The 22,582-nt window shown below is 40.9% G+C and overlaps 1 non-coding gene across 1 annotated transcript; it reads left to right on the plus strand.

Annotated features, from left to right (window-relative positions):
- Positions 1-4,150: 4,150 nt before the first annotated feature.
- Trnaa-agc (transfer RNA alanine (anticodon AGC)) lies at positions 4,151-4,226 on the plus strand. Its single transcript has one exon. It is a non-coding gene; the product is annotated as a tRNA-Ala (tRNA).
- The last annotated feature ends 18,356 nt before the right edge of the window (positions 4,227-22,582 follow it).

The raw sequence follows: 22,582 nt of genomic DNA on the forward strand, positions 1-22,582 counted from the left end.
CTCAATGTGTCTGCACCTGAGCATTGTAACACTGTAACAGAGGGAAGCCCTAAATAAACCTAATCTTCCAGAAGGTCTGCTCTACACAACACCTCTGACCAAAGCTTCCTGTGTAGTCGACTTTTCATTACTGTGACAAAATGCCTTGCGGGTAGGAGGAATCTTAAAGGAGGGAAGATTTATTTTGGCTCATGGTTTCAGAGGTTTTAGTCCATGGTTAGCTGGCTCCATGAGTGGTAGGCTTCTGGTCTGAGGTCAGAGGAGTCCATCATGGTAGAAGGTCATGGGGAAAGAAAGCTACTCAGCTCATGGCATCCAGGGAGCAGAAAGAGAGAGAGAAAGGGGACAAGATATAGTCCCCAAGGGCATGCATCTCAGGACCCACTCCTCCAAGTAGGTTCACCTCCTGCAGTTCCATCCCCCACCAGTAGTCCATTCAGGTATGAGTCCCTCAATGGGTTAATCCATTGATGAGGTCAGAGCCCTCTTAACCCAGTATCTTCTTAAAATCTTCATTTCTGAGCATTGTTGCATTGGGGACCAATCTTTTAACATATGAGCCTTTGAGGAACACTTCACACCTAAACCAGAACACTGCCTAGTGGGTTCAAACTGTCCTCCAGCAAGATTTGCCTTTGATTTCCCCTCCCTATTCTGTCTTTCTTCTTTCTTTGTTTGAACTTGGACTTTCAGCTTCCAGAACTTTTATTTATTTTTCTTTCTTTCTTTCTTTTTTTTTTTTTTTTTTTTTTTTGATACTGGTATTTAACCCAGGGGCACTCTATCACTGAGGCTTTTTTTTTTTTTTTGTAGTTTTTAATGGTCAGAATGCCTTTATTTGTTTATTTTTATGTGGTGCTGAGGATAGTACCCAGTGCCTCACACATGCTAGGCAAACACTCTGCCACTGAGCTACAGCCCCAACCCATCCCCAGCCCTTTTTGTTTTTAGAGACAGGATCTCACTAAGTTGTGTAGGGCCTCACTAAATTGCTGAGGCTGGCCTTGAACCTGCAGTCCTCCTTCCTCAGCCTCCAGAGCCTCTGGAATTACAGGCATGCACCACCATGCCTGGCCTTATTCTGTATCTTAATGATTAACTTCAAGGTTAGCTATTCCTGGAAAAAGGAACTTTATAATCAGTAACTTTACTGAGTTACAAAACTCAGAACATTTGATAACCTTCTAATAACAGCATGTGAGCCCACACCACTGTCATCTGACCACAAAAATTTATGACCATCCAGGCAGCCCACCCACCCACCTGTCTGAGACTCTATTTAAAGTTTGGGCCTTCAACTCCTAAGCAAGATGACTCTTTAAGACCAGTCTCCATCTTCCAACTTGCTGATTTGTTGCCAATAAAGCTCTTCTTTCCCTGTCACTCTGTCTCTTGAGTTAATGACTTCATCAGGTGGCAGCAAAAGCAGACCTTTCTTGATTACAAGCGCTAACTCCTGAATTTACTGAGAGTTCAATTAAATGAGAGACTGCATGTAAAGACCTGGCCCGCATGCCTGTAACCCCAGAGGTTTGGGAGGCTGAGGCAGGAGGATCAAGAGTTCAAAGCCAGCCTCAGCAACTTAGTGAGGCCCTAAGCAACTCAGTAAGACCCTGTCTCTAAATAAAATATTAAAAGGGGCTGGGGATGTGGCTCAGTGGTCAAGTTCAATCCCCAGTACAAAAAAAAAAAAAAAGAAAGAAAGAGAGAGAGACCTGGTACCCACACGACACACACTCAGTAGCTATTACCTTCATTTGATAACAAAAACTTGTTTCTCCTGATTTCCATGAAAACTTCATTGCTTTGGAGTGAAAATAGTATTTTTATAATAAAATATTTTCTAGATGAAATTCTCCAGTTCAATGTTTTGTTCACTAAGAAGTCTGAACTTACAGGGGAACCCAGGAAAGAAGCTGATCACAGCATCCACTTATTGATCTTTGACCAGAGGAACATACAAAATTTTTCATGAATTATTGTATTCAACTTGAATTTCTAGAAAACCCAAGTGGCATATATTATTATTCCCATTGCACAGATGAGGAAACCAATACTCAAAGAAATTTAATTATAAAATTAAAAATTTTACTAGGGAATAATATTGGCTAAATAATTTTGTTGTACTGTGTGCATATATGAGTATGTAGCCGTGAATCCCAGTATTATGTACAACTATAATGCACCAATAAAAAATATTTGGAAAAAGAGAAGTTGAATAGCTTGCAAAGGGCTAAAATCTAGAAATATCAGCTGTGTGAACTACAAAGACTATCTTTTTAGCTATCATGCTATATTGGTATTTATAAAAAATATAAATACATTTTGTCAAGCTACACATTTTTACTATACTAAGTCATTTGTTTGTTTTGAAATGGGGTCTATATTGCCAAACCTGGCCTCCAACTTGTGGGTTCAAGCAATCTTCCTGACTTAGTCTCCTGAGTAGCTGGGACTACTGCACCTGTCTAGTAGTATTTTTACTCTTTGAACAATACTATGAAGTTAGTGCAAGATTTTATCACTGTTTGACATATGAGTAAACTAAGACTTAGCTATCTTATCTAAATGATTTGGCAAGTGGCAGAGCTGAGATTCATACCCAGGTCTGTCTGAGCTCAGGTTCTGGTACTTATAGCTCTACTTTATACATACTGTCCTCCAGTAGACTGCACAGAGCACTGGACTGGGCACTAAGTGGGAGTCCCAAAGACCTGGGTTTTACTCCTGACTGTATTCCAAGTGACCTGTATGACATTTCACTTCTCTGAGTCTTAATTTAATCCTTTGCTTGAATAAAAATTTGGGTTGGGTGATTTCTAATTGTTTTGGCTTTAAGGTTCCATAATCCCAGGTAAATTTTGAGCAATTACATTCATTGCATCACTAAAAATAAAGAAATAAGATTTCAAGCCTTCTACTTTCCTTGATCTAAAAATTCTGTTCAATGTAATTGGAATTCCTAATCCCTCTCTTCCCCTTCCTTCATATATTAAGGCCATGGGGTAGGAGAAAAGTGCACAACCCTCCATGTCCTTTTCCCATGCATTAATATTCCTTATTTACCTCCCTTCCTCCCACTTCTTCCCACTCTCATCCACCTTTTCTGACAAAAAGGAGCCTTCGGCTCTGTGTGACCCTCAGAGCGCACTGCACGGGGGACTTCCCCAGCTAGACTTGGCTCTTGTCTAGCTGATTTGATTTCTCTTGTTTCTGCTCTGCCTGGTGCTCTTTTTTCTCGGTGGGGTGTGGGTAATAGAATAGCTATGGGCTTTTGAGACCTTTTAACTATTTATTTTTCCTCTTTCATTTATAAAAACACTAAACATTCAACTCCAGATGACCAAAAATCCCACCACCAAACACTACTAAGGGGCATGACTTCTGCTCCATACCATTTCTCTCTCTCTGTCTCTGTCTCTCTCTCTTGTTAATGCTTTTAAAAACAAATGGGTTTTTTATATGAATAAAGTTTTTTTAAAGTGTGTAAAAAATAAGATTTCAAAATTATGAAATAATTATAGGCTCCTAAATGACAAGTAAGTATAGTTGTTAAGATAATCTAGAATGGGACAGAAGCTTGATTCCAATTCTTCAGAAATCAGCTTTGTAGAAAGTCTGGTGCCCTGATAGATGACAAGTGGGAACAAAGGTCAGATTGAATATCTGTGATCTGAGACAAGCATTCATTCTCCTTCTTCTTCAGTTTGATTTTTTGTTGGATAGAGATAATTCTAATACCTGTATGCTTGTCTTAAGAAGACTCCTTGCACCAGGCACGGTGGCGCACGCCTGTAATCCCAGCAACTCAGGAGGCTAAGGCTGGAGGATCGCAAGTTCAAAGTCAGCCTCAGCAATTTAGTGAGTCCCTAAACAACTTATTCAGACCTTGTCTCAAAAGAAAAAAGAAAAAAGGCTGTGAATGTGACTCAGTGGTTAAGTGCCCCTGGGTTCAATTCCTGGTACAAAAAAAAAAAAAAATCCTTGAAGATATCAAAATCAGAGACTAAATGTGAAACCACATTAGAAATAAGTTTACTAGAGCTGGGGTTGTAGCTCAGTGGTAGAGCACTTGCCTTGCATGTATAAGGCTTCAATCCTCAGCACCACATAAACATAAATAAACAAAATAAAGGTATTAAAAGAGAGAGGTGGGGATATAGCTCAGTTGGTAGAGTGCTTGCCTAGCATGCACAAGGCCCTGGCTTCAATCCCCAGTACCACCAAAAAAAAAAAAAAAAAAAGATTTGGGCTGGTGTTGTGGCTCTGTGGCAGAACGCATGTGTGAGGTACTGGGTTCTATTTTCAGCACCACATATAAATAAATAAAGGTCTGGGACTGGGGTTGTGGCTCAGTGGTAGAGCACTCACTTAGCATGTGTGAGGCCCTGGGTTCGCTCCTCAGCACCACATAAAGATAAATAAATAAATGTATCCATCTACAACTAAAAAAATATTTTAATAAAAAGGGTCAATCAACAACTAATAAAATATTTTTTAAAAAGGTATTGAAGAGAAAAAAAAAAAGAAATAAGTTTACTATAAAAATGCTGTAAAAATCCAAGAGACTATCTTTGAAAAGATCTTTTTCAACCCTGAAGCCAGATATCAACTGCTGAATTTGGCATCTGGTCATTGTACCCATTAAAATACTCACACAAAGTCATGTTTTCTAATGATCACATTAGAAATAAATGAATGTAAATATTCAGAAATTGACACAAAACCAAAGGACTGAAGAGATGAGAACAAGAAGTGAAGGAAGAAAAAAAATGAAAATTGATGACTATGAGAGGGAAAAGATTCACAAGAGAGGAGAGAGGGAAAGGAGACTAAGAAGAAATGGAGCCTGGCACAGTGGCACACACCTGTGATCCCAGCTCCTCGGGAGGCTGAGGCAGGAGGATCATGAGTTCAAAGCCAGCCTCAGCAAGGCGCTAAGCAACTCAGTGAGAGCCTGTCTCTAAATAAAATACAAAAAAATAGGACTGGGGATGTGGCTCAGTGGTCCAATCCCTGGTACCAAAAAAAGAAAACAAGAAATGGATAAAAGAAGAAGGAAAGGTAATTGCTGAGTTTGTGATCTCCACTCGGAGAGGGTATGAACTACTCTTAGTTTGGGGGGGCAGGATTTGTAGTCATTACCCTCTAAATTCCCTTGAGTTGAATTTCACAAATTGAGTCCTCCAAAATCCTCAGGACAGTAGTTTGAGGAAGAGGGCATTCTTCAGCACCGTCTAGAGTTATGTTCCTGTTCAGCCACTAGGGGGTGGTACATTCCACTCAATTCAATCAGCATTTACAACCAATTACCCAATGCAGGGGGGCCTGGAGACTACCCCATGAATAAGGCACCGTTTCTTACTTTCAAATGTAATTATTAGGGGCTGGAGTTGTGGCTCAGTGGTAGAGCTCTCTCCTCGCACGTGAGAGACCCTGGGTTCCATCCTCAGTACCACATAAAAATAAATAAACAAAATATTGTGTCCATGTATAACTAAAAAACATAAAAAATAAACAAAAATGTAATTACTAATATATTTACTCAAATAATGATGCTTCAAAAAGAAATGAACTATGGATTTTCATTTGGTCTAAGTCTTTAAAGCTGGGAGGGAATTCATGGTACACAAAGATACGTGGTGGGAGGAAGGCTCCAAAGACAGAAGTACATTTGGAAGGAAAGATCCAAACCAAAGATGGAGTAAGCTCCTAACTCTATGTTGGATGTTCAACATCCACAGACTGCTTCATGGGGATTCGTCCCATACATGAGCAACAACATAATAGAAATAGGTTGTTCAATGGGACTGGGGCTGTGGCTCAGTGGTGGAGTGCTCGTCTTGCATGTGTGAGGCCCTGGGTTTGATCCTCAGCACCACATAAATAAAATAAAGGTATTGTGTCCACCTACAACTAAAAAAAATATTAAGAAGAAAAGAAATAGGTTGTTCAAAAGAAAGAGAGAGAGAGAGAGAGGGAGAGAGAGAGAGAGTCCAATTTTAAAAGAAAAAAAATGCAGTGTGTACAATTACAAGCAAAGGTCACTTGATGAGCAGGGTGACATTGTAATCTTTCACCATGTTATCATTGTCCTACGATTAAAAGCTTAAACTGTATAATTTGGTTTTTCATCAAATCATTTTCCCTCCTAATTCTTCATTTCTACTACACTGGAACGTATAAACCACAATTTTGGTCTTTGGCAGTAATGGAAAGGGCCTCACCCCATGGGTGGGTCTAGATATTTGGATCCAACATGGACCCAGAGATTACGGAGAATTCCATGCTTGATGCTCTCTAGTAGATGAGTCAATGAGTCTATTATGCTTAAGCTCTGGAATCTGGCGCTTTAATCTACCCTTTGGATATAATTGGCTTTAATAGTGAATCTTCAGAGTTTGTTGCAGCATTCAAATTTTATTTTTTATTCTTTTTTTAAAACAGCTTTGTTGAGCCATAATGTATGTACCATAAAATTGGCCCATTGTAAGTGCTCAATTCGTGACTTGTAGTAAACATAAAGAGCTGTGCGATCATCACCACATTCCTGTCTAGAATCCCTCCCTCTCTGTTGCATCCACCACCAAAATTTCCTTTAGCCTTTGTTTGGAGACAATCTGTAATCCCGCCCCCAGCTGAGGGTTCCACTGACCTGCTTTCTGTCTGTCTAAATTTTCCTCCTCAGAGCATTTCATACAAATGGAATCACTGTAGGCAAATTTTTGAATCTGGCTTTTTTTTTTTTTTAACCTAGCATGTTTTCAAGGCTCATCGATATTGTCCTCTCAGTTGTTCTTTTGATTGCTGCAAGGAGTCCCATCATATGAATATACTACATTGTTCATCAATTCACTAATTGCAGGACCTTTGGACGATTTCCAGTTTTTGATTAATGCTGATGAGGAACCGCATACAGGTCTTTGCGATGGGAAAGAAAATGCACTGGACAATTAAGGAGATGATTTCATCCTGGCTACTGTAACCAGCAGAACTGTCACTAGTGAGGAACAGTGCCAAGAAAAGGCAGAGGAGCTGGGGTGTTGGAGGCAGAAGAAAAAGAGAGTCATCAGTGAGTTCTCACTGGAACTGTGAGGAAGGACAGGAGGAAATATGCAAGAGCAGGGTGGTTGCAATAGTTGGCTTGGGCTGCCATAACAAAATGCTACAGACTCCACGGCTTCAACAACAATTGATTTTCTCATAGTTCTGGAAGCTGGAAGTCTAAGTTCGAAGAGTCAGCAGGGTTGGTCTCTCCATGAATTGCACGTGGCTACCTCTAACTGTGTCCTCATCTGGCCTTTCCTTGTGAAAATTTTAGCATCACTTCCTCTTTTTAAAATGACACTATCCTGTTGAGTTAGGGCCCCATCCTTAAGACATCACTGAACCATAATTAACTCCTCAAAAGCCCTCTCTCCGATTATAATCACCTTCTGAGGTGAACTGGAGGTTACATAAAGAATGTCATCTGTAAATAGTCTTTTTTTTTTTTCCCCCTCTGCAATGTCAACTTTTATCCTGTTGTAGAGTATATCACATTAATCCGTTTGGGGGTGTAAATGTCACCTTGCATTCCCAGGATACAGGACACCCTTGGGGTGCACTTGATCTTGGTGTACCACATTGTTTTATGTAGTTAAGATTGGTTTGAGAATATTTTATGAAGGATTTTTATACTTATATTCATGAGAAACATTGGTCTGGAGTTTTATTTTCTTGTGGTGACTTTGGCTTTGGTATCAGGGTAATGCTGCCTGCATTGAATGAGTTGGGAAATGTTCTCTATTTTCTCAAAGAACTTGGAAAGTATTCATATTAGTTATTTAAATATTTGATAGCATTCACTAGGGAAACCATATGGAGTTGGGTATTTCTTCGTAGGAGAACTTTTAATTACTAACTCAAATTTTTTTTTTAACAGGGATTGAACTCAGGGACACTCAACTACTGAGTCACATCCCCAGCCCTATTTTGTATTTTATTTAGAGACAGGGTCTCACTGAGTTGTTTAGTGCCTTGATTTTGCTGAGGCTGTCTTTGAAATCATGATTCTCCTGCCTCGGCCTCCCAAGGTGTACTAAGTAATTTTTTTTTATTTGTTACAGATATGTTAAATTTCCTAGGTTTTTTTTTTTTTTTGATACCAGGGATTGAACCCAAGCATGCTTAACAACTGACCCACACCCCATGCCACCTGCCCTTTTTTTTATTTAATTTTGTGACAGGGTCTCACTAGGTTGCTTACAGCCTGGCTAAGTTGCTAAGGCTGGCTTTGAACCTGTAACCCTCCTTCCTCAACCTCCTGGGATTACAGGTGTCCACCACCACATCTGGCATGAATTTCCTATTTTCTTCTCAAGCCAGTAACTTATATTTTTCTAGGAACTTGCCCATTTCATCTGTTGCCTAATTTCTGGGCATATTGTTGTTCATAATATTCCCATTCTGTTTCTGTAGGGTCAGCTGTAATGTCCCCTCTTTCATTCCCAACTTTGTGTCCCTTTTATCCTCAGTCCAGCAATGCCATCAGGGTTCTCTGTGTCTCTTGTATGTACACATCAGCAACCAGGGGCATATGGGCAGCTGAGGACTGCTGTGGTCTTTGCTAAGTATGTCCATAAACTCTGGCCAACATGTGAAATAGGGAGGTTTCACATTCCTTAAGGAATTCCTTTTCTCCTTTACATAGTTGGAGGTCTGGTGATTTCAACTCAGAATCCAGATTGGTGTGATTACAGTGACGCCTAAAGCAATAGCCAGAGGAACTATACATCTAGGCCAACTTAAGCACCATAATAAGGAGAATGTTCTTGAGGATGCCTCAACTATGTGGAGGGCAGTGCTGAGCTCCCATAGTTAAGGATGTAACTCTTGGGACTGAATGCTGGGCCCCAGGATAAAGTTTCGGCCTCATTCCATCTCCCTTCCTTCCTCCCTCCCTCTCTTTCCTTCTTTCCTCTTTCCCTCCTTCCTTCCTCCCTTCCTTACTTGCTGAGAGCCATAACCAAGTAGGAATGAGCATGGCAATTTCTTTGTCAGCCTACCCAATGTTGCTTAGAGGGAGGTCTCTCCATTGTGGAAATAGGCTTGCCTTGGACCCAGGTCATTTGCAGTGACATTGCATGAATGTTTGAGAAAGGTGACCCTGCTCAAGGACCAGGGTGGATCCGAGTTTAGGGAGGATCCTGCTGGATTAGGGTGGGTTCAGGTTTAGGGTGTATCCTGCTGGGAATAGGGAGTATCCTGCTGCCTCAGGCGCCCGCCCGCTCCTTGAGCTCCTGTTGAGCTCTCACGGGATTCAGAGATTATTTGGGATGCAGAGCGCGGTGAAGGTAAAGAATTTTCCCCAGAACGTGTAGAGTGCTGGTGACAGTTCGGGAATAAAGAATTGCTGTTTGAATCTACAAGGCTGTGAGTGGCTCGTGATTTTGTGCCCAGCCAGACTGCGGCACTTCCTTCCTTCCTTGGAACAGGAAGACTCAGCTCTCAGCCGGGCACAGTGGCCCACGAGTATAATCCCAGCAGCTCAGGAGGCTGAGGCAGGAGGATCACAAGTTCAAAGCCAGCCTCAGCAAAGGTGAGGTGCTAAGCAACTCAGTGAGACCCTGTCTCTAAATAAAATACAAAATATAGGGCAGGGAATGTGGCTCCGTGACTGAGTGCCCCTGAGTTCAATCCTGATAAGAAACAAAACAAAACAAAAAACAACCTCAGTGAAGGGGCAGGGAGCCTTTCCCGGCATGATCCAGTAAACCGGGCTGCAGAGAATCCAAGGGTCCAGGGCTGTGAGCCAGCAAAAGAAAGGCCAAGGGTGTCTACTCGGCACACAAAGTTCTGTCCTTGCTGATGCGGGGAAGGAACTCTTTATCCCATTCCTGTGGGGAAATTTCTCTTCCCACGCGTTTCGAACACCTCTGTGCTCAAGGTCATTTCTTGCAATCCCCACAGATCCGAGCAGTGCAGACCAAGTGCAGGTCTTGGCCCCTGAATCAACATTGCTTTTCTGTAGAGGTCACAAGTACAACTCAACCCTCTGGTGTTTGCTCTTAGGGAGTTCAGCTTGACTGTCAGGGAGTCTAATACTTGGGGGAAGAGAACCAATTAAAATAAGGTGAAAATACATCATCTGGCTCTGACCGGTGTCCATCCCCTAAAGGGGAAAATATCTGAGATAGAGCCAGAGAAACCATTAGGAGACACATTGTTTTTATTTGCCAGATAATGGGACATAGGGCAGCGACTGTGACTTCTTTATGTCTCTCATAGCTCCAGGCTCAACCACTGGCCATCCACAAATAATTTTTAATAATAATGATGATGCTATATCTGAGAGCAATAAATACTCTAACAGTACCCATTAAAAGTAGCCTGTAAACCATTTCTTGAAATTGCTTTCTAGCCGGTTTCAAACACAGCTCTATTAAACCATTAGATAAACTACAAGAGACTATATCATAAAATAAGAATGGAGATTAGGTTGAAGAAGGTTAGAGGCTAAAGTTTTAGTATCTAAATTTTCTTAAGGAAGCAAGTGATAAAATTTTACTTAGCATAGTCCATAAGTTACATAAAATATTCTCAGGTTTGGAATCACTTTTTGTCTAATAGCGATTCTTTATCTCAAGGAAGAGATGAGATAATATGAAATATTTTAAGAAGAGCAATGGAAGGATTGAAAATAATCAAAAAGAGTTTAAACTTCACCTACAAAAAATGTAAGCTATTTCACAATTTTATAGTTTCAGAGACAAGTGAGTGGGTTTGTCACATCTGAATGCAAAATGAAGTCAGGGATGCTGGTATTTGGAAATTTTTAATTTTTATATATTGTTCATAATTTTTTTAGAAGATGTAACTTGAGTTGGAAGACTATTTCTTAAAAAAAAATTTAGATTGTCTTCAATTATTTTCTCTAAAAGCTGTGTGTGTGTGTGTGTGTGTGTGTATGTATGTGTTGCTAAGGATTGAGATCAGGGCCTTAGGCATGTACTCTATCACTGAGCTACATTTTCTACCCTAATCTGAAAGGTTTTCATATACTGAAAGAATCTACAAAATTCTAGCTGGGTGTGGTGGCACACATCTATAATCCCAGCTATTCCAGAGGCTAAGGTAGGAGTATCACAAATTTAGTACCAGTCTGGACAAGTTAGCGAGACCCTCTGAAACTTAGGGAGACCCTGTCTCAAAGCAAAACACTAAAAAGGGCTGGGGATGTGGCTCAGTGGTTAGACAGCCCTGGTTTCAATCCAAAAGTACCACAATATTAACAATAAATAATAAACCAGGCATGGTGGCCATGCCTGTAATCCAAGCAGCCAGGAGGCTGAGAAGAGGATTTCTAGTTCAAAGCCAGCCTCAGCAACAGTAAGGCGTTAATCAACTGAGTGAGATCCTGTCTCTAAATAAAATACAAAATAAGGCTGGGGATATATGTGGCTCAGTGGTTCAATCCTTGGTACCCTAAATAAACAAACAAACAAATAAATAAGATAAAGACATCAATCAAATTATTAATGCAGTAGTCAGTGGTCATAGTTAAGGGCTTGCTTGCCAAATTGAAATTTGATGAATTTCCTTTAAAAATACTTAGATTTTTATAAATTGTGTTTTACTGCATAGTTCCCGTAGTATTTCCAATACCATAAAACAGCCTTAATGTATATGAAAGCTCAGTGGCTTTTTTGTAGAATTATTTTGGCCCAACTTGTCAAAATATGCAGTCTTAAGCGCTATTTTAATTCCAAGGCTTTCAAATATCTGTATAAATCGTGTAAGATTAATTTTCATCTTAACAGGAAGTCTTATATTTTAGTCCTTAGAATTAATTAACTTGAACTCACATGATCCTGTAGAATTTAAAATCTAACAAAGCATAGGACACCAGTCCTAAGGTTAGAAATTTAATTACAAAATATCTGGCACCTAGAAGGCACTTAGTAAATACCTGCTGTAGGAGTAAATGGGGTGGAGGTATACCTCCTCTATAATCAAAGGGAGCTAGAATGCTATATTGCTGTCAATTAATGTTGTACTAGAAACTACTCAAGTATAATAAGGGTTTTTGTTTGTTTGTCTGTTTTTGGTACCACGGATTGAACATGGAGGCCCTTAACAACTGACCCACTTCTCCTCTTTCTTTCTTTCTTTCCTTCCTTCCTTCCTTCCTTCCTTCCTTCCTTCCTTCTTTCTTTCTTTCTTTTTTGAGACAGGGTCTTACCAGGTTACTTAGGCCCTCCCTAAATGCTGAAGTTGGCCTTGAACTTGCAATTTTCCTGCCTCAGCCTCCCGAGCTGCTGGGATTACAGGCATATGCCACCAAGTTGGTTTAGAATATTCAGATTTGAAGGGGAAGTACTAGGGAGTGAAACTGCCCAACATATGAATATGTAACAATGAAGCCCACTTGGTGTATGTTTAATGCCAATAAAAACATTAAAAACTTAAGATTATAAAAAGAATATCCAGATTTGAATTTTGCCATCAGCCACAAGTGACATCAACTTCCAAAGATTGTGTAAAATTGAAAGGATAAAAGAAACTGAAGTTAAAGACCAGGCATTTTAAAGCTTCTAAGCTGCAAAGCCTGAGTTAAAATGTAAAAGACCAGGTATTGTTAAGCTCCTATGCTACACTCAAAACCTGAAATTCCTGTAGCTGTTAGGACAATTCACGGGACTGCCCAGTAGATATTCCCTCTGACCATTTAGTTGTTAAATAACCTGGGCCCTGTGCAGTTTGGCACGTAGGCATTCAGGGCCCAAACCAATCAGTTTGAATGTACCCCCCTTCTTACGACTGACCTATCACCCCCGCCCGACCTGTTCCCGCCAATGAATGTACTAATCATGTTCGAGAGTTGTTGTTTGATTTTCCCGCGGTGTATGGTGATTTGTTGAAGGGGACTGTGATGTATGTAAAGTCCCTGCCCTCCCTAAAAAATGTATATAAACCCTGCTCAAGTTGTTCTCGGGGCTCTGGGCTGCTCTCCCTCCTTGAGTGAGCACAGAGCCCCAGCATGCTGGATCTTCAATAAACCCCCTTTTGCTGTTGCATGAGTCAGTCTCTTGGTGGTCTCTTCCTCCGTCGTTCGCCGGTCCCTTACATTTGGTGCGTTGGCCGGGAATCCTGCAGCGCCGGACAAGGAGACCCCAACGGACTCCTCTAGGGGTAAGTAAGGCGCCTTCTTCCTTTTTCTTGCGATCGCTCAGGGCTTTCAGTTCAGTTTCGGTTTAAGGGTTGGCAGAGTGGCTGATGGTGAAGAGCGTGAGCTCTCTCCGGCGGTGGTGGACAGACGTGTCCTGAAGCCACAGGCCACGTCCCCAAGGGACGCCTTGGAGGACTCGGGATATTGGGGAATGGAAGGGCCCTCAAGTCGGGGAATTGGGGGACGGAGGAGCCCTCAATTCAGGTGTGTTTTTGCCACTGACTCGGATTCAGTGACTCTGCTGCCAACCCATCAGGTTTTGCCGGCCACTCAGTTCTGTCAATTGTCTCCTGTTGAGTTTACTGTCTGTCTTTATTGTCCAGCTCATCAGGTTTTGCCAGTTACTCAGTTCTAATCTTTGTCTTGGACTCGTGTTAGACATTTTCTGTGTGTCCTTGTCTGTGTCGCGTTTATATTGTCCCTGTCCCTGTTTGAGTAACTCCCATTATGGAACAAAGCCATTCCACGCCTCTGTCCCTGAAGCCTTTCCTGGTCCCTGCCCCCACTCCAACCCCTTCCCCCACGATCCTATCACTCAAACCTTCTGCTCCTCCCCCTCTTCCCTCCATTCTCCCTGAGTCACAAGAAACGGGAGCTGCATGGTGGAACCCAAACTCCCCAGACAGTAACTAATCCCCCAATCCATTTGTCTGAAGGGAAGACCCCAGTTGGCTTGGGGACCAGCACACACTTTCAGTTTTTTGACAATCTGAAAAGGAAGTCTATGTCTTTGTGTGTCTTTTTGTCTGTGTCTCTGTTAAGTGTGATGGCATTGTTTTACTTTGGACCGATGCAGAGTCCCAAATTCCAATCTGCCTTAGATGTGTGGAGATAACTTTAGCTAAATTTTAGCCTAAATTGTCCCTAATATGCTCCTCCTGTGAGGGACCAAAAGTCAATAGAACCACCAGCTTTTCTGTTCTCACCTTTTACACCTCTTTTAGCTGTGTTTTAAAGAACTTTGATAAACTTTACTCCCCTTTGTTAAGTGGGATTAGGGAAGCAGTGTTTTCTTTTCTTCCCGTAGTTGGCTTGAGTACACCCACTGCAGAGGGAAATGCCTGGGGTCTAAGAACTTTGATATCTCGCTTTAACTTTTCTCAAAACCCTGTCCTCATTATTAAATTGGCATTAATTGGCTTTGGGGATGGGAACCAAACTTTCAGTCATAAATTTTGGCACCACAGAGGGGACTTTAGAGGAGTCCCCACTCTGCCTTCTTGGGGAAGCCTAGCACTCGAAACAACTGCAAGCAGAGGATGAACTTTTTGGGAGCTGACTACTGAAAAGTTAGGAGATGTGGAAAATGCCTGGTGCCTGGGGTCAAACCAAACCAGAGGAACTAATCCTGTAAGTAAAAGGTGGGGCTAAGAGACTCCCAGCAGCTGCCAAAGCCATTTTGCTTTGGGGAACTCCCTCTTCCTTACCTGCACTTTAAGGATTACTCCACCTCTGTCTACTTAAAAAAAAAAGGTGGGGGGGACAATGAATGCAGGAATGTGTTGATATTATGGATTGTTTCTTGGGGATGACCTTGGTTAAATGTGTATCTAAAAGATGATTTTTTATTGTAACAATCTGGTATCCGAATGGGTTTCTAAAGCATTGCACAATCTTGCAGTTAAGAGTTGGGTTTAAGTAATTGTTTAGTTTGAGATTTCAGATAGTTCATGCTAGAAAAGTTAAATACTTAGGATAGAAAATTAAAGAACTCTACTTCCAAGTTGGCAAGTAACTCCCAATCATTTAGTTCTATTTTTCATCAATTTTTGAACTGGGTAGCCTGAAAAGATTTCACTAGGTGTACCAGTACATTAAGTTGGGCAAAAATAATAAATTATGATATGATATCTGTTCCCTTCAGTGTGTAAGATTCAGGGGAAAAAAAGGTGCTAAATTAAAACGTTGGTCTGGCTTATTGAAATGACATTAATTAGCAACAGTCTTGGGAATTTTCAAAGCTTAATTTTAGGTATACATGGTAGAACTTAGTACTACTTTAGGAACTTTAGAACAAAGAAAGTGACTTAATGATCCTAAAGAAATTTCTTCTGATGGTAGAGATCCTATTTTCAGTTTTGTGTGAGCAAGTTTTTCTAGTGTAGAAAAATGTAAAGGTATGAAATTTTATAAATTATATCTTAAACTTGTATCATAATTTTCAACATCCAAACCTAAAAATTGTGACTTATGGTTAAAATGCCTTAGGCATGAGGTTTCTGCTCAGAATTCCAGTTTTCCCAGTTCCTTCCAGACCTCAGCCAGGACTTAAGTTGATATGCAAATAGAAGCCTGGAGCTCAGTATGAGACGGATCTGAGGCCCAAGGGAAAAAAAAAAAAGAGTAAAAGTATCTTTTTACCTGAACTCAAACTAGACCAAACCAAAAAGTCAATTATATGGTATTTACTAATTACTGGCCAGTCATCTTTTTTTAGGACTCTTGCTTTTTCTTAGATTCTGTATTTTTTTGAGCTCATGATTTTGATCCTGCAGATGGGTTGGTGTTTTCTGATCGGTTCTATTTTTGATCAACTGTGGAGTTTTTAAACATTGCAATGGAGATTTCACCTAAAAAAAAAAAAAAAAAAAAACAGCTACAAGGCCCTGTGTATGTGTGCACACTTGTGTTATGTGTTGTGTGTCTGTATGTCTGTATGTGTATGTCCATATATCATGCAGTGATATGACAATTGACAGATGAAGAGCGCTCATGAAAAATTAAAAAAAAAAATGGACCCAAATATCTTTGATTCATGTGATTCAAATGGTTCACTTTAAATTGGGTAAACAGATAAAAGTAAAGATGTCTTTAAAATTAAACTTATAAGTTTTTCTAGGTGTTCAAAAAAGGCCCTAATAAAATGTTAAATCTGCTTAAATTCAAAAATTTACAAGTATTGTTTCAAAATGTGAACAGAAGGAGGTTAACAGATTAAAAAAAGAGAAACTAGAAGGTTCTAGGAATGGATTTAATAGAGGGAAAATGTGTTTCTGGATAAGAGTCTATGTGATTAAGTAATTAAGAGGGTTTAAGTAAGTGATATAAAAAAGGTTTGTGTAAGTTGGTTATATGTGTAAGTTTTTGAGCAAGTAATCTTAAGAAATTAAAAATTATACAACTATGGTTAAACAACAAGTGTTATTTTTCAATACTTTTTTTTGTGCTCTCTTGCCCTGCATAATGAAGTTCCTTCAAACCCAATTGCAGAAAATTTCTAATCAAACTTTCAACCAGCTTCTGCTTAGGCACTACCAGCCTCTGATGACTGATGAACCCCCAACATCTTCAAGAGAACAGTTCACTCAGTGCTGAAGCTCACTACCAGGCATGATGGAATGCAACGGACATCAGACAGCGGGAGACAGTGAGCTCAGAGAACCTCTTAATCTACCATCCTGGATTCATGAGTCTTTATGTCCTTTTAAGCCTCCTCATGGCCCTTGGCCTCTTCTCTGTCAGTCCCCCAACATGGAACTTCTGCCAAAAATTGACCTTTGCTTTAATTTTTATCTTCATTCTGTTTTTATTCGCTCTGATCTTCTTCAGGTGCTGGTGACGTCATGTCCAGCCAACGCTTCCAGTACCCCAGAGAATCTCACTGGCGGGGAACCTTAGCCCCAATGAGAACTAATTCCTGGGCTCCGGAGCTGATATCTGAAAGAACTTACCAATTAACGGGTTGCCTGCCACTTATCTAAGCCCAACCATCTCCCCCTTAGTTCTATATAAGCACACAACTTTTTGCAAGGTTAATATAAAAACATCAATGCAATTATGGTAATTTTAATGTGTTCATATCTTCCAGGTATACAAGTCTGTAAGGTAGAAGCTTCAAAAGAGCATTATATCAAGCTGGTGTTCTAAAGTTGTATGGTAATTTGGGGCTTAAGAAAAAAACATGTTGGAGATTTATTTATATCATTTGTGTTCTATAACTGGACTTGTTATCAATAAGATATGTAAAGTTCTATGTTACTTTTTACACTAAGACACAATTTAAATGTATTTTTAAGTTAATGAGAGCCTAATCTGTGTGAAGGTTTTATTGCAAAACACAAAAATACTTTGTTACTTTTCTACAAAAGGTTAAAAGCTTTCAGCCTTTCTTTAATTCAGGTTTTAGGTGTGATATTATATTGTATTAGCTAATATTCATGTAAAAAAAAAACAAAGATCAGTTTCAGAACTACAATATTTAAGATTTTTGAAGAGCCCTGCCTTACTTGAGATAAGGCTCTGTTCCATCTCACTACATGTGAAAGTGACTATGAAAGAAGTAGACCAGATTTCAGTACATTTAAAGTTGTGTCCAAAAGTTGGTTTTTGTCACGATTGCCAGGACCTCAAACAGGGGATATACTCCACCAAAATTCAAGGTAGCTATTATATGAACTAAATGTTTTTACTCTTGATAATTTTATTTTGTAGTTTGCTTATAGATGGTCTAAGGATTGCCTGTTAATGTTTTGCAGAGGTACTGATTTAAGAACACACAACCTGGGTTAATTTAAGATAATGAGTTATAATGAGTAATCACCTACAGGATAGAGAGATAGACATTAAAGCCCAGTACTCTTAATATAAGGCTGTTAACTTATTTGCTAGATGTTTAAGATTAAGTGTTAAAATTAAAGTTAAATTAAAAGGGCCAAGAAAACCAATATTTGGCTCTTGCCCTCTGAGTCAGTCTGAATCAGGGAATAGGGGACTTCTCCAAAGAGCTTTGCAACTCTAGGCCACATAACCTCCTGATCAGGGAGATTAATGAGACCAGTAGAGGACAGAAAGCCAATCAGTGCATTTGCTGTGAAGAGGAGGGTCATCAGAAAAGGGAGACATCCCTGATGCTTCCAAGGGAAGCCACATGGTCAAGCAAGGCCTGGACCCATCCTAGCGCAAATGGCACTAGCAGAACTGAGAAGCTGCTGTAAGTTCCCCGAGGACTCCCAGGGAAATTCAGCTGACTGTTAGCAATAGATAGAAACAAAAGTCAGTTTGACTTGCTTCATCTTAAACACTTAGCAAAGACAGTCAAAGCCAAAGCACAGCTATTCCTGGGCATTTTAAATAATAATAACAGTTAAATGTAACTTCCAAAAATAAGTAAACTGGAGGCTACAAAAGAGATTCTCAGACAGGAATGCCTGATAACTATCAAAAGGAACTGCCAGAGTAGTTTTTAGTTTACGGCCCACAGATATTCCTAACCTACACAGGTAGGCTTGGTGTTTGCTAGTATGGTTATCCAGCCCTAAGTAACAGAATTAAAGATTTCTCTATTAGACACAGAGGTTATACTAGTAAAAAAATTTGCAAGATCAGATGACATTAAATTATTAGACTATATCTTAAGGGAAAGGACATCTGTAAACCTAAATGTTAATTGTTGTGTTCACATCCCTGACATTTCTGGGAATGTGGCAAATATCCTTAAAGATTTACATGCTCAGATAGACGCCATGTCCTCAGCAACTTTGTCATGGAAACAATATCTTAGCTCCTGGTTCTTGGTATTTCCTGGTGGAAAACATTGTTAGTCTTTGTCTTTGCCATCATACTCATTGGCATATTCCTGTGCTATGGCATTTATTGCTGCATCAATATGGTTCCAGTACTAATGAATTCTTGTTTCTCTTATAGACCACCCATCACTCAAATGGCCCTCCAGCCTATTACTTCTCAATCGGACTTTTATCAAGGACCACTCGATAGACCCGATTTTTAAAGGGGGACTCCAAACTGCTTGCCCCACACCGTCCCTTATCAGCCTGAAGAAGCCAGAAAGATTTTCTTTGCCCCCCTTCCTTACAGCAGTAAGGAGTTCCCAAATTAGAGGGGGGGAATGAAGCCAGATTTAAAGTTAGGTAGTCAGTGTAGTTAGGTAAATCGGGGTCTAATACCGAGTGAAATCTAAAATGGAGGCCATGCTGAAAACGATTCCAGGAAACGCAGGACAACTCATGGTAATCAGACAGCAATATGCTCCACTGACAGAGCTGGAAAATGAGACTCCCCAATAATTATGATTCATTACTTTTAAGATTAAAAGTAGTCAGAAAAAGGAGTGGGGAATGAAAGGATAAAAGAAACTGAAGTTAAAGACCAGGCATTTTAAAGCTTCTAAGCTGCAAAGCCTGAGTTAAAATGTAAAAGACCAGGTATTGTTAAGCTCCTATGCTACACTCAAAACCTGAAATTCCTGTAGCTGTTAGGACAATTCACGGGACTGCCCAGTAGATATTCCCCCTGACCATTTAGTTGTTAAATAACCTGGGCCCTGTGCAGTTTGGCACGTAGGCATTCAGGGCCCAAACCAATCAGTTTGAATGTACCCCCCTTCTTACGACTGACCTATCACCCCCGCCCGACCTGTTCCCGCCAATGAATGTACTATTCATGTTCGAGAGTTGTTGTTTGAAGGACCCCCTTTTGCTGTTGCATGAGTCAGTCTCTTGGTGGTCTCTTCCTCCGTCGTTCGCCAATCCCTTACAAAATAAGGACAAAATTCCCTCAAAACCATTCATATATTCTATGACAGGTTCATGGGACTTTTGCTCTAAAGTGAGTTTAGCTGCTCTCAAGACAGTCAGCCAGTAGGAGTTACTGACTTTTCCCACTCTCTGGTTTAAAGACAGGAAAGATGAGAAATTAAGAATTTCTATCAAACACAGTCTCCCCTCCAAAAGCTCAGACTTCCTAGAAGAAAGGTAATTAATAGTCAAAGAGTCCAATCAATCATGGGCTCCAAAATCAAGAAGAATCAACACCAGGATTTCCAACTGAAGAAACTGATGTTCTTTTTTTTTTTTGGTACCAGGGATTGAACTCAAGGGCACTGGACCACTGAGCCACATCCCCAGCCCTATTTTGTAGTTTATTTAGAGACAGGGTCTCACTGAGTTGCTTAGTGCCTTGCAGTGGCTGAGGCTGGCTTTGAACTCATGATCCTCCTGCCTCAGCCTCCCAAGCAGCTGGGATTGCAGGCATGAGCCATGGCGCCCTGCAGAAACTGATGTTCTATATAGAACTGTCACGCTGTGTCTTGCTAGCTGGGAGACACTCATTTGTCAACAAACATCACCCAATACTCTGAAACTGAAGGCTACCATTCCACCAACCTCCGCCAAGACATTGCATTTGCCAACATGTAACAAGGTCAGGGTCTGATTGTGAATTCAGTATTGCTGAACTTAGATTTATCCACACTCGGTAGAGGGTGTCTAAGGGAGGCAGGCCAAATCAATGCACAGTAAAGCCAACCACATACAAAGCCTGAGATGCATTTCCATTAAAGGTAATAAGTCTGGACACTATTTGTAAACCACATTCCTAATCATGCTCACTGGGCTCTCTGAGCCAATGGCAGCCAGAAAAAAAAAAAGGCTGCTTAACCTTATTCTGACCAAACAACTAGGTTCCTGCTAGTCACTGCTAACATAGGCCAGCTGGCTTGACTGATCGTCACCTACACCAGAGGTGGACCTCACTGCCCCCAGCCCCTCCTTGCCAGCACTTTCTATAGCCATTAAGTGACAGCTACCCTCACGTGGTATACCCAATGGCTATCCCAGTGTTCCCCGGGAGGTGAGCACCTTTCAGGCAGACCCCTGCCCACAATAGCACGTGCTGGAAAAGGGTCCAGCACCCATGTGACAGAGCTCCTGGGGGAACTGGCTGAGAGGGCAGGAAGCACAGAGCCTTCTGTTACTCCACTGCCCTCTGCTGAAAGTTTCCCTCCTTGGGGCAGGATCTTGGGCTGGTTCTGACAACAGAATGAGAGCAGGGAGATTAGTTTAGTTTTTGTCTGAAGCCCAAAAGGCAGCAGAAATTGATTTGGGCAGAGAGCAGACCCACCTCCCTTCTATTTTCTCAGTGTGAGAAACATGATGTCCACCCCCCTCTTTTTTTGTACCAGAGATTGAACCCAGGAACACTTAACTACTAAGCACGTCCCCAGCCCTTTTTAATATTTTATTTAGAGACAGGGTCTCACTGAATTGCTGAGGGCCTCAGTAAATTGCCAAGGCTGGTTTTGAACTTACCATCTTTTTTTGGGCTTACTGACCTGGGCCACCAAGCCCCACAAGCCGGACAGGTGGCTAAGAGGAAGCCTGAAAGGAGTAGAGGAGTGTGATCTAAAAAGTCAGAATTCACTACGCATGGCAACATGGATGAGCCTCAAACGCACCTTATAACTAGTGGAAAAATGGAAAAGACCATCTGCTAGAGGACTCCATTTGTATAAAATACTTTAAAACGCAATATCTATTTTTAGATATGGAAATAAGACCCATGGTGCCTGGGACCGGAGATGGAAAGGAGGATCCAGTGCAAACAGGAGTGGTGGAATGTGCTAATCTCCATTGTGGTGCTGTTGGCACAACTCAGTGCATTTACCAAAAAATCAGGGAAGTGCAAGTGTACATGGGGGAGGTTTTTTTTTTTTTTTTTTTTTTTTTGAGAAAAAGAAAAAGGAAAGTTTATTGCTTTGATAGCAAAGGAGAAACACAGGGGACTCCTGTCCCAAAGGCTGTGATTCTGACCATTAGCAGGAAGGGAAGAGGGGGCTTTTAAACAGGTGATTCAAAGGCTACATTCCATGGGTTCTCTGTTGGAGCAGTAATTAATTCACTTGTCAATTTGGGAGACAGTCATTTCTGAGCTCTGCTGGGACCACCCCCAAAGTTCAGATTACTTTATCCCTGGGTGAGTACTCAAGGATAGATAGATCTGCCTAAAAGGGGGAATAAAGGTAATCTTGCTTCTCCTGAGATTAAGGAGGGGGAGAGATTAGGGGGAACTGGGAGAGAGGAAGAGAGATACATGTCCATTTAAAAAATAAGTTTCAGTGGCAGAGCAGCAAGGGCTATATTCAAAGTGTAAAGTGGACACTGTTACATTTCCCTACTGTCAATTTCTACATTCCATTACTACGGAAAAATGGGCAATGACATCTCCAAACAGTTTCAGTTGCTGAAAAGGGGCAAGTTGGGGGAAGCAACCCAAAGTCCTTGTTCTCTATCAGGTGGGGTGCGGATAGTTAAGGGCATTCAGCATCAGAGCAGTCCAGAGGTCCACAGTGGCAGATGTCAGAAGGCATACATAAGGCAGGGATCATTCAAATGGCCAAATTTGTTGAGACTTTCCTGAATCCAGTTTCCTTTTAATTTGGGAGGCAGTCATTCCGGAGATCATCTGGTACCATCCCCAAAGTTCTGATTACTTTGTTCCTAGGGTGGGTGGGTACTCAAGGACAGATAAATCGGCCTAAAACGGGGAACAAAGGTAATCTTGCTTCTCCCGAGATTAAGGAGGGGGAGAGATTGGACCACAATGGAGCAACATTGACAGTCTCCTAACTGTTTTGCG

This window comes from Marmota flaviventris, chromosome 1, assembly GCF_047511675.1.
Source record: "Marmota flaviventris isolate mMarFla1 chromosome 1, mMarFla1.hap1, whole genome shotgun sequence".
NCBI classification, from domain to species: Eukaryota; Metazoa; Chordata; class Mammalia; order Rodentia; family Sciuridae; genus Marmota; species Marmota flaviventris.